Source organism: Cyprinus carpio, chromosome A4 (genome assembly GCF_018340385.1).
Source record: "Cyprinus carpio isolate SPL01 chromosome A4, ASM1834038v1, whole genome shotgun sequence".
Classification (NCBI taxonomy): Eukaryota; Metazoa; Chordata; class Actinopteri; order Cypriniformes; family Cyprinidae; genus Cyprinus; species Cyprinus carpio.
Window position 1 is genome coordinate 29,215,302 of NC_056575.1, and position 12,911 is coordinate 29,228,212.

A 12,911-nucleotide genomic window follows, 5' to 3' on the forward strand; every position below is an offset into this window, starting at 1 on the left:
CCACAAAGAATTGATAACAAGAGTCCCTCTAGGTATTTGTTCCAGAGGTCAAATTGCATCCCACAGCACAACAACCTCAGCCCAACTACTCATCACCTTAACTTTAACTGTGTTTGTAGTCGGCGCCATATTATTAGCCACTAGCCAGACCAAAAACAAACACAGACCTGAAGCAAACTTCATGCCAGGCATGCATGTCAGATGAAACACTATTTATTGCCGTTTTAATTACACAATGTACATTATTTAATTTGTTGGTTTTTTATATATATATATCCCTATAGTAAGTTAACTCTTTTTATAAGTAAAGACAGTGACAATGCTTTTATAGCTATTTAATCAAACAGAGGAAGTCACTTTCTACAATAAGCATCATAATTTTCTGTTCAATCAATTTTGTAGGTAACGTTAGCAAATAAGTATTGAAAAATGCACACTATCCACGTGGAAAAATAGTTCATACACCCAAAGTGATCTTAAAGCTAGTTATACTAATCACTAACAATAATAAACTTACCACTAAGAAGTAGTATTTTTGCTGGCAGTATCTTGGTCTGTCCATGTTGGCTGCGACTTGTCAGGCGCACCTCTACGTAGCCCTCTTCACTTCTAAGTTGTTAGCGGGAGTTGACCTGGTACTCTGCTCGTCTGTGTTCTCTTAAAAGTATATCGGTGCTGTCCACCTTCACCATGTCCGAGTCAGGGAAATAAAACAAAGCATAGTTAGGAAACGACATGATTTCTGTTGAAATGTTATATCGGTTGCCCGCTCAACCTGTAATTTGACAGTCTGTGATTGAACAATTACCTGTAAAGTCGATTTGAAAAGCTTGTTTCTGATTGGTCAAACAGAATGCACTGCTACAAAAAATAAAATAAAAAAAATAAAAACAAGAATGATCAAGTACTGATGTATAATTATTACTATAATTTCTGTCACCTGACTTTCAGCTGAAATGAAGAATGAAGAAAACTACACATCATCACTGCTTTAAGTAGTTGGGTACAAAAAATAAAGAGGTAATTGTGAATTTTATGTGTAATTGTTGTTTTAAGCTAAATGTATTCTTTTCTGAACTGTTAGAAGACAGTTTTGCAGCCAAATCTGAAACAAAGGAGATTATACTAACAACTACTTGTTATCTTTTAGCTCCCGGTTAATTACAATGACAACGAGGCCACCACAAAAAAAAAAAACAGGGTCCATTATTCTGAGTGCGCAAGACCAGCAAAGAGATACAAAATGGAAGAACAAGTGCAGAAAATAGTTGAGTGGGTAGGTAAAAAATATCGTGTGAACTGTTTATTTGTTTATTTATTTGTTTGTTTATTTATTTGTTTCAGTTTTTTTCCTTACACCACATATATATTAGTGCTGTCAAAAAATTAGTCGCGACTAATCACGTCCAAAATAAAACGTATTATTTACATAATATATCTGTGTGTAGTGTGTATATTTAATATGTATATATAAATACACACATACTGTATGTATTTTGAAAATATTTACATTTATTTACATGTATATGTTTATTCATATAATTTATGTTATATATAAATACATTTAATATATAAACGTAACATATTTTACATAAGAACTTTTCTTTTAAGATGTCATATATCATTTGGACTTACAATTTTGTTATATGTATGTTGTATAGTGCTGATGATGTGACCAATAATGATGGAAGAGGGCAGCCTCCCCAGAACAACTCATGCCAGTCTCTTGTGAGTCCTCATCAAGAACCAAACATACATTCTCGGGTACATATATTATTTGCTATTATCAACATCAACATTTCACATATGTGGTTAGATTGATTCTGTTAAATATTATATGTTTCCTGTTACAAATTAGGTTTTGGAATTGTGAAAGGGTTACATGGGTTATTTTTGTATTTATTGATTTATTCATTCATCTGTTTCTTTATTGGAAGTTCACTTTACAAATAGTATGTCACAAATATTTAGACAGTTGCAGATGCCCCTATGATTTAGGAAGACTGCCTCAGAATGCAGGCATAATTGTAACAGCTAAGGGTGAAGTAATTATAAAACTATTACAGGTCATTTAAAATGTCCGTTTTACAATATTTAACACTTCTCTAAATTCTTTCATATGAAAGTTGTGTTTTTTGGTTAGTTGTTTGTTGAAATTTAGATCATGCAATTTTGTATTGTACAAATATATTTTGAAGGGAAGGTTAGGTATTGGACCAAAAAAGGACCAAACTCAAATCCATCACAGGTATTGTCATAAAATATGCATGGTGTGGCTTTATGAGTTGCATCCTTATAAATGACTTTGAAATTAAAACCCTGCGTAAAAAAAGGAACCTATTTATTATGATGTTTCATAGGGAGGACAAGATGCAAAAACTGTTAGGCCCACACTTTTGGATAATAATTTATAAGATAAACTGCATTGTTGCATATTATGTTGTGGCTCTAATTTTCGCAACCGAGGACCAGGAGCCATTGCAGGGGCAATGGTTTCAGAACTGTTTGTTTGTCTCTCAGCAAGATTCCCAATAAAAACACAAGGTATAATTTCATGAAACTTGGTAGAGAAGTGTAGCATGGCCTAAAGTATAAACTAATAACTTTCTGCTGTTGATCAAGATCAATTTCTTTAAAACTGAGATAGGAAACTGGCCCAGGCATATGCTTTCTGCAGGCAACCCTCTAATTGCTAATCTGTTTGTTTGTTTATTTTTTTTTTCTTCTTCTTCTTCTTCTTCTTGTAGGGATCAGAGGAGGATGAGCTCCTTTACCGAAGAGCACCTATCTCCAGAGGACAGAGTTTGCTGCTTTTGATGTCCTTCATTTTGAGACACAACCTCACAGGGACAGCTCTTGATGACCACCTCAGATTGTTTAACAAACATTTCCCAGGATCAGTGCCAGCTATTTCTTACCTATTTCATAAAGCTTATGGGCAGTATGGACAATATGAATCACATTTTTAGTGTTCTGGACGCACAAACTATATAGGTAAGGTTAATGGTCAGACACAGTGTTCTATGTCACATGATGTTTGATGCAGACACAAATCTGAAAAATGGGGCGTATTTTCTGGTTTGAATTTATCAAGCCAAATTAAGGACATTCTGGAAAATCCTAAGAATACTTTAGACAGAAAAAGGTCAACTAATGGCATTATTAGTGACATACATTCAGGAAAGAAGTATGAAAAACTAATCAGGAGTGGTAAAATTAGTGAAGAAGATGTGTGCTTACTATGGAACTGTGATGGTATCCCAGTTTTCAAGAGCTCAGATTGTCAGCTGTGCCCCATTCAGTGCCAGATCATTGAGCTGGATCCAAAAGAACAAAAAAATACCATTTATTTGGTTTGGAGAGAAGAAACCCAACATGACAACTCTTTTAACTCCATTTCTTGATGAGCTTCAAGAACTGGTTAAAAATGAAATACAATGGATAGACAGACACACAGAACCAACGACATTTATCTAAGGTGCATGCCCTGGTCTGTAGCTTAGATTCAGTGGCTCGTCCCCAAATTCGAAACACGAAACAGTTTAATGGCACATATGGCTGTGACTTTTGCTATCATAAAGGTGGAGGTTCATACTCTTACATAAATCCTGAACCTTCTCTCGGATGTGAATCTGAGCATTTTCAACATTTCAACCTCTCAGCAGCCAGTAATGGGAGTGAAAGTTGATATTGCAAATGGTTGATATTGATATTGCAGAGAAAGCACTGAAGAAATTTGTAATGGAATTTGAGAAGTTGTAAGGCAAGGACAAGATGACATTTAACATGCACTTGATGACACACATATCTGCAAGTGTGAGAAACTGGGGACCCCTGTGGGCTACATCCACCTTTTCTTTTGAGTAATTTAATGGCACACTCTTGAGGTTCTTTAATCGAACCACACATGTCCAACAACAGATAGTCAAGAGATTCCTCAAATGGAGAGACCTCACAATCAAGGCTGACAAGTACATGAACATACCAAAGACACAGTCAAAAAAACTGTTCTGTGATCTGCAGAACAGCAAGCAAGACAAAGCTAAATCAGCACAACTGTCAGAGAATGTTAGGGTTTTTGGTCATCCTCATCCAGTGACCATTCCAGTACACCACATGCTTGCTATTGAGCATCTTTTTGGTGTCAGAGTACAGGAAAGCCAGTATTCTGATCAGTGTACTTTATCACACAGAAACTAACACAAGGCTTCAAAAAAGAAACAACTCTGTTGCAGAATTAGCTGATGGCACATTATGCAAGATTCTGAGTGTTGTGGCATTTAACCCTAATGTTATTAAGTATATATTTACTACCAAAGTAGTTGTAGTATAATTTTTAGAAATATATTTATAGTACACTTATGTTTAGCATATTTCTTAAAAGTATAATAAAGCATATATTTATTACCAAAGTACTTTAAGTATACTTTTTGGAAATATATTTAAATACAATTAAGTATATTTTTAATGCACTTAAAATAAGCATGTCGGTAATACAAATGCATTGAAAACACACCAATTGAATTTCAAGTATATTTTTAATACATTTAATACGTCTATTTCACCTGGGATGTCACAGAAAATTCCCATGATACAAAGGGTATTACAGTTATTTACTGTAAAGCGAATTTGCAGTATTATACTGGGTGATATACAGGTGCATCTCAATAAATTAGAATGTCATGGAAAAGTTCAATTATTTCAGTACTTCAACTCAAATTGTGAAACTCATGTATTAAATAAATTCAGTGCACACAGACTGAAGTAGTTTAAGTCTTTGGTTCTTTTAATTGTGATGATTTTGGCTCACATTTAACAAAAACCCACCAATTCACTCTAAACAAATTAGAATATGGTGTGCCAATCAGCTAATCAACTCAAAACACCTGCAAAGGTTTCCTGAGCTTTCAAAATGGTCTCTCAGTTTGGTTCACTATGCTACACAATCATGGGGAAGACTGCTGATCTGACAGTTGTCCAGAAGACAATCATTGACACCCTTCACAAGGAGGGTAAGCCCCAAACATTCATTGCTGAAGCTGGCTGTTCACAGAGTGCTGTATCCAAGCATGTTAACAGAAAGTTGAGTGGAAGGAAAAAGTGTGGAAGAAAAAGATGCACAACCAACCGAGAGAACCGCAGCCTTATGAGGATTGTCAAGCAATATCGATTCAAGAGTTTGAGTGAACTTCACAAGGAATGGACTGAGGCTGGGGTCAAGGCATCAAGAGCCACCACACACAGACGTGTCAAGGAATTTGGCTCCAGTTGTCGTATTCCTCTTGTTAAGCCATTCCTGAGGCGTCTTACCTGGGCTAAGGAGACGAAGAACTGGACTGTTGCCCAGTGGTCCAAAGTCCTCTTTTCAGATGAGAGCAAGTTTTGTATTTCCATTTGGAAACCAAGGTCCTAGAGTCTGGAGGAAGGGTGGAGAAGCTCATAGCCCAAGTTGCTTGAAGTCCAGTGTTAAGTTTACACAGTCTGTGATGATTTGGGGTGCAATGTCATCTGCTGGTGTTGGTCCATTGTGTTTTTTGAAAGTCACTGCACCCGTTTACCAAACAAATTTTGGAGCTCTTCATGCTTCCTTCTGCTGACCAGCTTTTTGAAGATGCTGATTTCATTTTCCTGCAGGATTTGGCACCTGCCCACACTGCCAAAAGCTCCAAAGGTTGGTTAAATGACCATGGTGTTGGTGTGCTTGACTGGTCAGCAAACTCACCAGACCTGAACCCCAGAGAGAATCTATGGGCTATTGTCAAGAGGAAAATGAGAAACAAGAGACCAAAAAATGCAGATGAGATAAAGGCCACTGTCAAAGAAACATGGGCTTCCATACCACCTCAGCAGTGCCACAAACTGATCACCTCCATGTCATGCCGAATTGAGGCAGTAATTAAAGAAGGAGCCCCTACCAAGTATTGAGTACATGTACAGTAAATGAACCTACTTTCCAGAAGGCCAACAATTCACTAAAAATGTTTTTTTTTTTTTTTTTTTTTTGTCTTATGAGGTATTCTAATTTGTTGAGATTGGTGGGTTTTTGTTAAATGTGAGCCAAAATCATCACAGTTAAAAGAACCAAAGACTTAAACTACTTCAATCTGTGTGCAGTGAATTTATTTAATACACGAGTTTCACAATTTGAATTGAATTGCTGCAATAAATGAACTTTTCCACGATATTCTGATTTATTGAGATGCACCTATACAGTAAATAACTGTAGAAATTACAGAAATGTCTAAGTGTTCTTAAAGACGAAAATATATTTTTAATCCTTCCCCAGATGCATTTGTAAAAAGTATAGTATTTTACAAATGAATTTGTAGTGCACTATGAATTTGAAGCTTGTGCTTGATAAAAGCATGAAATACACTGAACAAAATTATAAACGCAACACTGTTGTTTTTGCCCCCATTTTTAATGAGCTGAACTCAAAGATCTAAGACCTATTTCGCTCAAATATTGTTCACAAATCTGTCTAAATCTGTGTTAGTGAGCACTTCTCCTTTGCTGAGATAATCCATCCACCTCACAGGTGTGGCATATCAAGATGCTGATTAGACAGTATGATTATTGCACAGGTGTGCCTTAGGCTGGCCACAATGAAAAGCCACTCTAAAATGTGCAATTTTACTGTATTGGCATAGAGTTGATCAGGTTGTTGATTGTGGCCTGTGGAATGTTGGTCCACTCCTCTTCAATGGCTGTGCTAAGTTGCTGGATATTGGCAGAAACCGGAACATGCTGTTGTATACACCGATCCAGAGCATCCTAAACGTGCTCAGTGGGTGACATGTCCTTTGAGTATGCTGGCCATGTTCCAACCAAGCAAAATCGATTTGTTTAACCCAAGTTAAAGAATAATAATGTGCATTAAATCAGATATAAATGCAGTACAAGATTATGAGATGCATTATTTGAATGCTTGGACGAAGAGATGTGTCTTTAATCTAGATTTAAACAGAGAGAGTGTGTCTGAACCCTGAACATTATCAGGAAGGCTATTCCAGAGTTTGGGAGCCAAATGTAAAAAAACTCTATCTCCTTAAGTGGACTTTGCTATCCTTGGTACTACCAAAAGTCCAGAGTTGTGTGACCTTAAGGAGCGTGATGGATTGTAGGGCCTTGTAGGTAAGTCATAATATTTTGTAACTGATACAGAACTTAATAGGTAGCCAGTGCAGAGACTGTAAAATTGGGGTAATATGATCATATTTTCTTGACCTGGTAAGGACTCTAGCCACTGCATTTTGCACTACCTGTAGCTTGTTTATTGAGGATGCAGGACAACCACCTAGCAGTGCATTACAATAGTCCAGTCTAGAGGTCATGAATGCATGAACTAGCTTTTCTTCGTTTGGGAGCATGGTTGAAACATGAGGAGCTGAATTCCACAGAAAGGCTCAAGATACAGGATGTTGTAAATCAAATCATAGTGCAGCCAGTCTGAAGCAAGCCTTACCAAACAACTCTTTCACAAAACAGCTTTCAACATTAAACAACAGAACACTTATTGACAATTCCAACACTAAGCAAGATTGATGGTCAAAGAGATGCACAGCATGACCATCACATGTAAACCAATCATGATCACAAGTTCTTTGGACTGCTATCCCCCACCCAGGACAAAGACCAGGCTCCTTCAAGACCTTTTGATCTTTTGTTCCTCACAAAGCACACTCTCACGTTCACAGAACGACAGAGAAACTGCCTTTTTCATACATAGATGCAACTAACACAATCTTAAAAGGACATAAACAAATATCAGTCCATTACATAACTTCAAATCATATATGTAACCCTCACATTTAACTATCATGTTTCTAATCACTTATTGTGTGTCTTTTTAATAACTATTGAGAATAGCTTAAGGGATCATATTCATGTTAAGTATGTGTGTGTTTGAATCTTCTTGCTTGAAATGTTTCTGCCAATCAATTATTTGTCAAATGTATCATATTCTTATCATAGGAATCATGTCCAAAATTATACTCTGCAAGAGGGGGAAAATTCGTATCACATGATTGATAAGATAACATTTGATTTATGAATGGGGTGGAGAAATATACAACGCCCCGAGCAAAGACAATATCTAATTGGTTAAGACACCATTTGGGAGGTGTCCCACAGCCCAGTTTAAATACTCAGGACACCATCAAACTTTGCTTTTTAGTTTTTTTTTTTTTTTTTTTATTTTTTCAGTGATTTTTTTTGTTTTTTTTGAGCGGTTTTATTGTGTTTTTGGGTGTGCGCGCGCTCTTATACTTAGCCACGATGAGAAGAAACACCACCTAGTCTCACCAAACTTTACTTCTAATCTTTAACTTTAGTTTCTTTTCTTTCCGTTGAGAGTTTCATGTTCTGAATTAAGTTTTGGAACTCCGTGTCTCCGAGTCTGACCTCGAGTGCCCGTCTGAAACTTCAACCAGCCCACAACTCTGCATCGTCAGCCAACGCCCAACCACGGGCTTCCCAAGATGCCACTTCCACGACAACTGAACTTCCAGCCAATCAGCAACATAGGGAACCCCCTAAACAGGAAATACAAGTAACGTACCTCCAGATTCTGAACTGGTGTGCATCTAATAGAATTTTAACCTCATTGAGGAACTCAATGCGAGGGTTAATTAAGTGATTGACAGTTGTTCATGTCTATGCAATTTCACATATTGCTTTAAACTTGGGATTTCACATTTTCATTGTCTTAAACTCATTCTTTCCTAACTTTCTCTCTTCCTGCAACATGTGTGAATGTGTGAGTGCGTGTGCTTATATGTTAGATTAGTTTATATGGCTTAGATTTATCTAATAAACCCTTATTCATGTTGAAAAGAGAAGTATCTTGTGTTTTGTGCTTACAAGTTAATGTCTTAAACTGCCGATCTTGTTACTGTGCTAATTAATAGTGTTTTCACTATACTTTGGATATTAACATCCATTGCAGAGTTGATGTTAAACGGCTCGTTCAGTGAATCGCTGGCCGTTTCAGTGATCAGCCGTAAAACAGTGATTCTGTCCAAATTCCCTTTAAAATCTTAAATGATTCCCTTTGAGCTAAATTGACCTGTTTCCCAGCTAAAAGTAGCTGGAAGCGAATGTCACCGGTAGCCAGACCTATAATGTACAAATGGCCACGCCCATTCTTACGGGAAAAAATAAGTTGGGCATGTAAGTGTTTTACTTTGAACAATTTACTAGAATTATCAACACAATATGAAGCAATAACAGTTTTTATTTTATGATCCTCTACAGGCATTGCAAATTTGGTACAATTAAAATGGTTACTCTTTTGTAGTCTTTGCCAGGTCAACTGCTGAAATGTTAAAGGGATAGTTGACTCGGAAAGGAAAATTCTGTCTTGTACAATCCTTCATGGCATTCCAAACCTGCATGACTTTTATTTTTTGGTGGAAGATTTTATTTATCAATGTATATTTTAGTTCATTTTCGCAAGTTTTGTTTTATTTGGCACAGATCTGATTCCATACTTTTCTAGAAGGCAAAAGAAGAGATTTAGAAGAATGTTTAAATTGTTTTTGTGCAAGGAAAACAACATTGGATGCCATTGACTTTCATTGTATTGACAGAAACAATTTAAATGTTCTTCTAAACTCTTCTTTTACCTTCTAGAAAAGTATGGGATTAGATTTGTGCCAAATAAAACAAATGAAACTTTCGCGAAAATGAACTAAAATATACATTGATAAATGAGAAAAACACACTGAAAATAAAAAAATCAACTAAATAGGAAAAAAAGTAATATTGTCTTCAAATAAACTGCATTCTTTTTGACTTTCAGCTTCACTTTCACTAAACGCAGTTTTGAATGCGCTGCCAGCGTTTTAGTTTTCGCTTTCCAAGGCTACGTCTACATTAATCCAGATACATTTGAAAACAGCATTTTCATTTTAAAACGCTCTCCGTCCAAACTAGCGTTTTCCAAAAGTGTCTCATCCACACAGAAACATCAGAAAAAGTTAAATTCGCTTTCTGCGCATGCGTAAAGCCTCAAAAAAGCTCACTGCAGATTATACACATGGAACCGACATGAAACGTTTTCATGCAGTTTTTCTGACAGGAAATTTTATATATTTACGAAAAGAACTCACCATTCACTGATGCGTCCAGGTCGCACACACTCACGATTCTATAACGCAACTCGCGATAGCGAGTAAATTTGCTTTCATCTTTTCAGGACTGTGATATGAAGAGTGTACAAAGTAACACATTTATAGCAATAGTGTCAAAGTACATAGCACATAACGTGCACAATACCAGTATAAACACGGATATATATTGTATAATATGCATCACATGACTAAACTTGCATCATTGTTTTCAAAAGCCTCCGTTTTCACAGTCCACACTACAACGTGAAAACTGCGTTTTCAAATTTATCCACTTTGGAGAGCGTTTTTAAAAAGCTCAGTTTTCCTTGATAAAAATGCCATCTCAGTGTGGACGGAAGGCCAAAAAAAGGCCAAGTCTACACTAATGATAATAAGAGTAAATTAAAGAACATTAATGATACACAGATATTTTCCACATCAAAAGAAGAAGAAGAATAGGGTTATTCGAGATGAGTAATTTGGATGCTTACAGAGCGTCATCAACATCCTCCTCGGCAGGACATTCGAGGCAGCCTGAGGTATGTTTGTTATAAGTCAAGTCAAATCACCTTTATTTATGTAGCGCTTTTAACAATACAGATTGTGTCAAAGTAACTTTACAGTATTAAATAGGAAATAGTGTCAATAATGCAAAATGACAATAGTAAGCACTAAATTTTCAGTTAAAACTCCTTTTTTGGTATTTTTGCCTAAATTTCACACCCAAATTCAAATGTTTACCTACATACACAAACAATTTTTTTTTTTTTGTCATTGTATAGAAAACAGAAAACCCTTTGATCTACAAAATATGATTATAATTCTTAATAAATAACATTATATAGGTTTTAAAATTACAATAAACACTAAAAAAAACATAGGTGCTTTTTGATTTTTTTTTTCGTGAAAGTCTGTTATTCAGGTTCTATTTGCTCCAGTTCTCTGCAACTTATATTGTTTGATTCCACTAGGTGCCAAGATGTACCAGAAAAAAAAAAGAATCTTTCAAATAACAGCTTCTTAACAGGGGTTATTGAATTATAACCGAAGGGAGTAAAATTGTCCCTTTTTGCATCTAAAAGTGTCTTTGTGAGTTTCCTTTGCAAAAACAGGTTTAATTAAGCATATTGTCCCCAGAATCCTATTTTACTATGTGCCATAGCACTTTTCTTGATTATTGACTGAATAATGTTTCATTTTAATGTTTGTCTTAGTAGTAATATTTGATATAATTTGCTTATGCCATTTTGTATATCAAAATTTGTGTTTTATACAATCTGTTTTTTTTCTTTCAGGAGACACAAGACTCTATAAATTGTAAAATCCATGTGGTTTATTAAAATCTAAAAAAGAATCCACATCCTCCAGATTTATATCATTCCATTTGTTGACATGTATAAATGGTATGCTCTCATTTGTATTTGTATTTTTGTTGTTTTTTTCTATTTGGGACAGGCAATCCAGTCACACTGTGATATGTCATGTGACCTAATCAGTGACTGAATGAATGCACGTGTTTTTCTGTTTTAATAAAAATGTGCCAGTCAGAGCGACGGTTGGTAAAGACGTATCTTCTCGTCTGTTATTTAGCGTACTCTGTTAACACCATTTATGTGCATAATTGTAGTGTTAGCTGTGCTTTTATGTTTCAAAATAATGATTCTATTAAAAACGGAACAAAAGCGCTCGTATGCGCTCACCAGACGCATTTTCTCTCCTCTGCACAGCGCTGTTGAACGTTCTTCATCATTTTTAGCTTTTGTTTTTGCTTTCAAATATCGCTTTTATCCATGCCGCCGATGCATTAGCCTTTTATGCCACATTTCCACCGAAATTACCCGGAACAATTGTGCCAGGAACTCCCCCCCAAAGTTCAGACTTTGCGCATTCGACTCAGGAGTGTGATCTCCCGCGGACGGGACGAGCAAGTCCGTTAATTCTATAAAACAGTAGCGTACTTGGTAACATCAGTCAGCTCACCTTGGTTACTGCAATTTTCCTCACTGTATATTTACAGTAAGACGAAATATGATATATAATAACAACTCCTTTCATTTAAACATATTAATAGCCGCAGAAATTAAGTTCAGGGAAATGTGTATATATATACAGCCTACATTACAATGAAACAAAATATTATATCAGTTGCCTCTTTTTATTTTCATTTTAACATTGATCAATTGAATAAAGACCAAAGATTACCTGTTAGATTTACCCAAAACGAATTATATTTTATGTTTAACCACTGAAGAGACATCAGAGCCAGTGGCAAATGTCAGAAGGACTAGCCGAGTTGAGAGTGCTCTCGGCGGATACATGATCACTAAGCTCCCGCTGATCGCGTGGAGCTGTCCGTCTCCGAAATCGGCGAAACACATTTTTAAAAAGGCGCTGTCTTTATAAATAAACCACAGATTTGAGTTTTAAACAACTACGTTCTCGCCTGAAATACTTTAAAACTACATTTCATGACACAATAACAGTAATATTTTGAAAATGATCAGAATAAATGGTGGTTGAAATCACAATGCTGCGTGAACTCAACCAATCAGCTTGTTTAGCGCCCAAGTCCCGCCCCCGAAAGTTCCGGACCTTTGAAAAAGTACTACCTCGCCAGCAGGGACTTTCTGAGGGGCTTTTTTTTACCCGGAACTTTATTTAGTTCCTGGTTCCTGCGGTGGAAACACAGAGTACCAGCCCAAAGTCCCTAGTTCCTGGGTTAAGTTCCAGCAATGGAAAAGCGGCTTTAGCGTGCCATTATCGCCTTCAAACCAGTTAAGCGGCTTTAGCGTGTGAAGC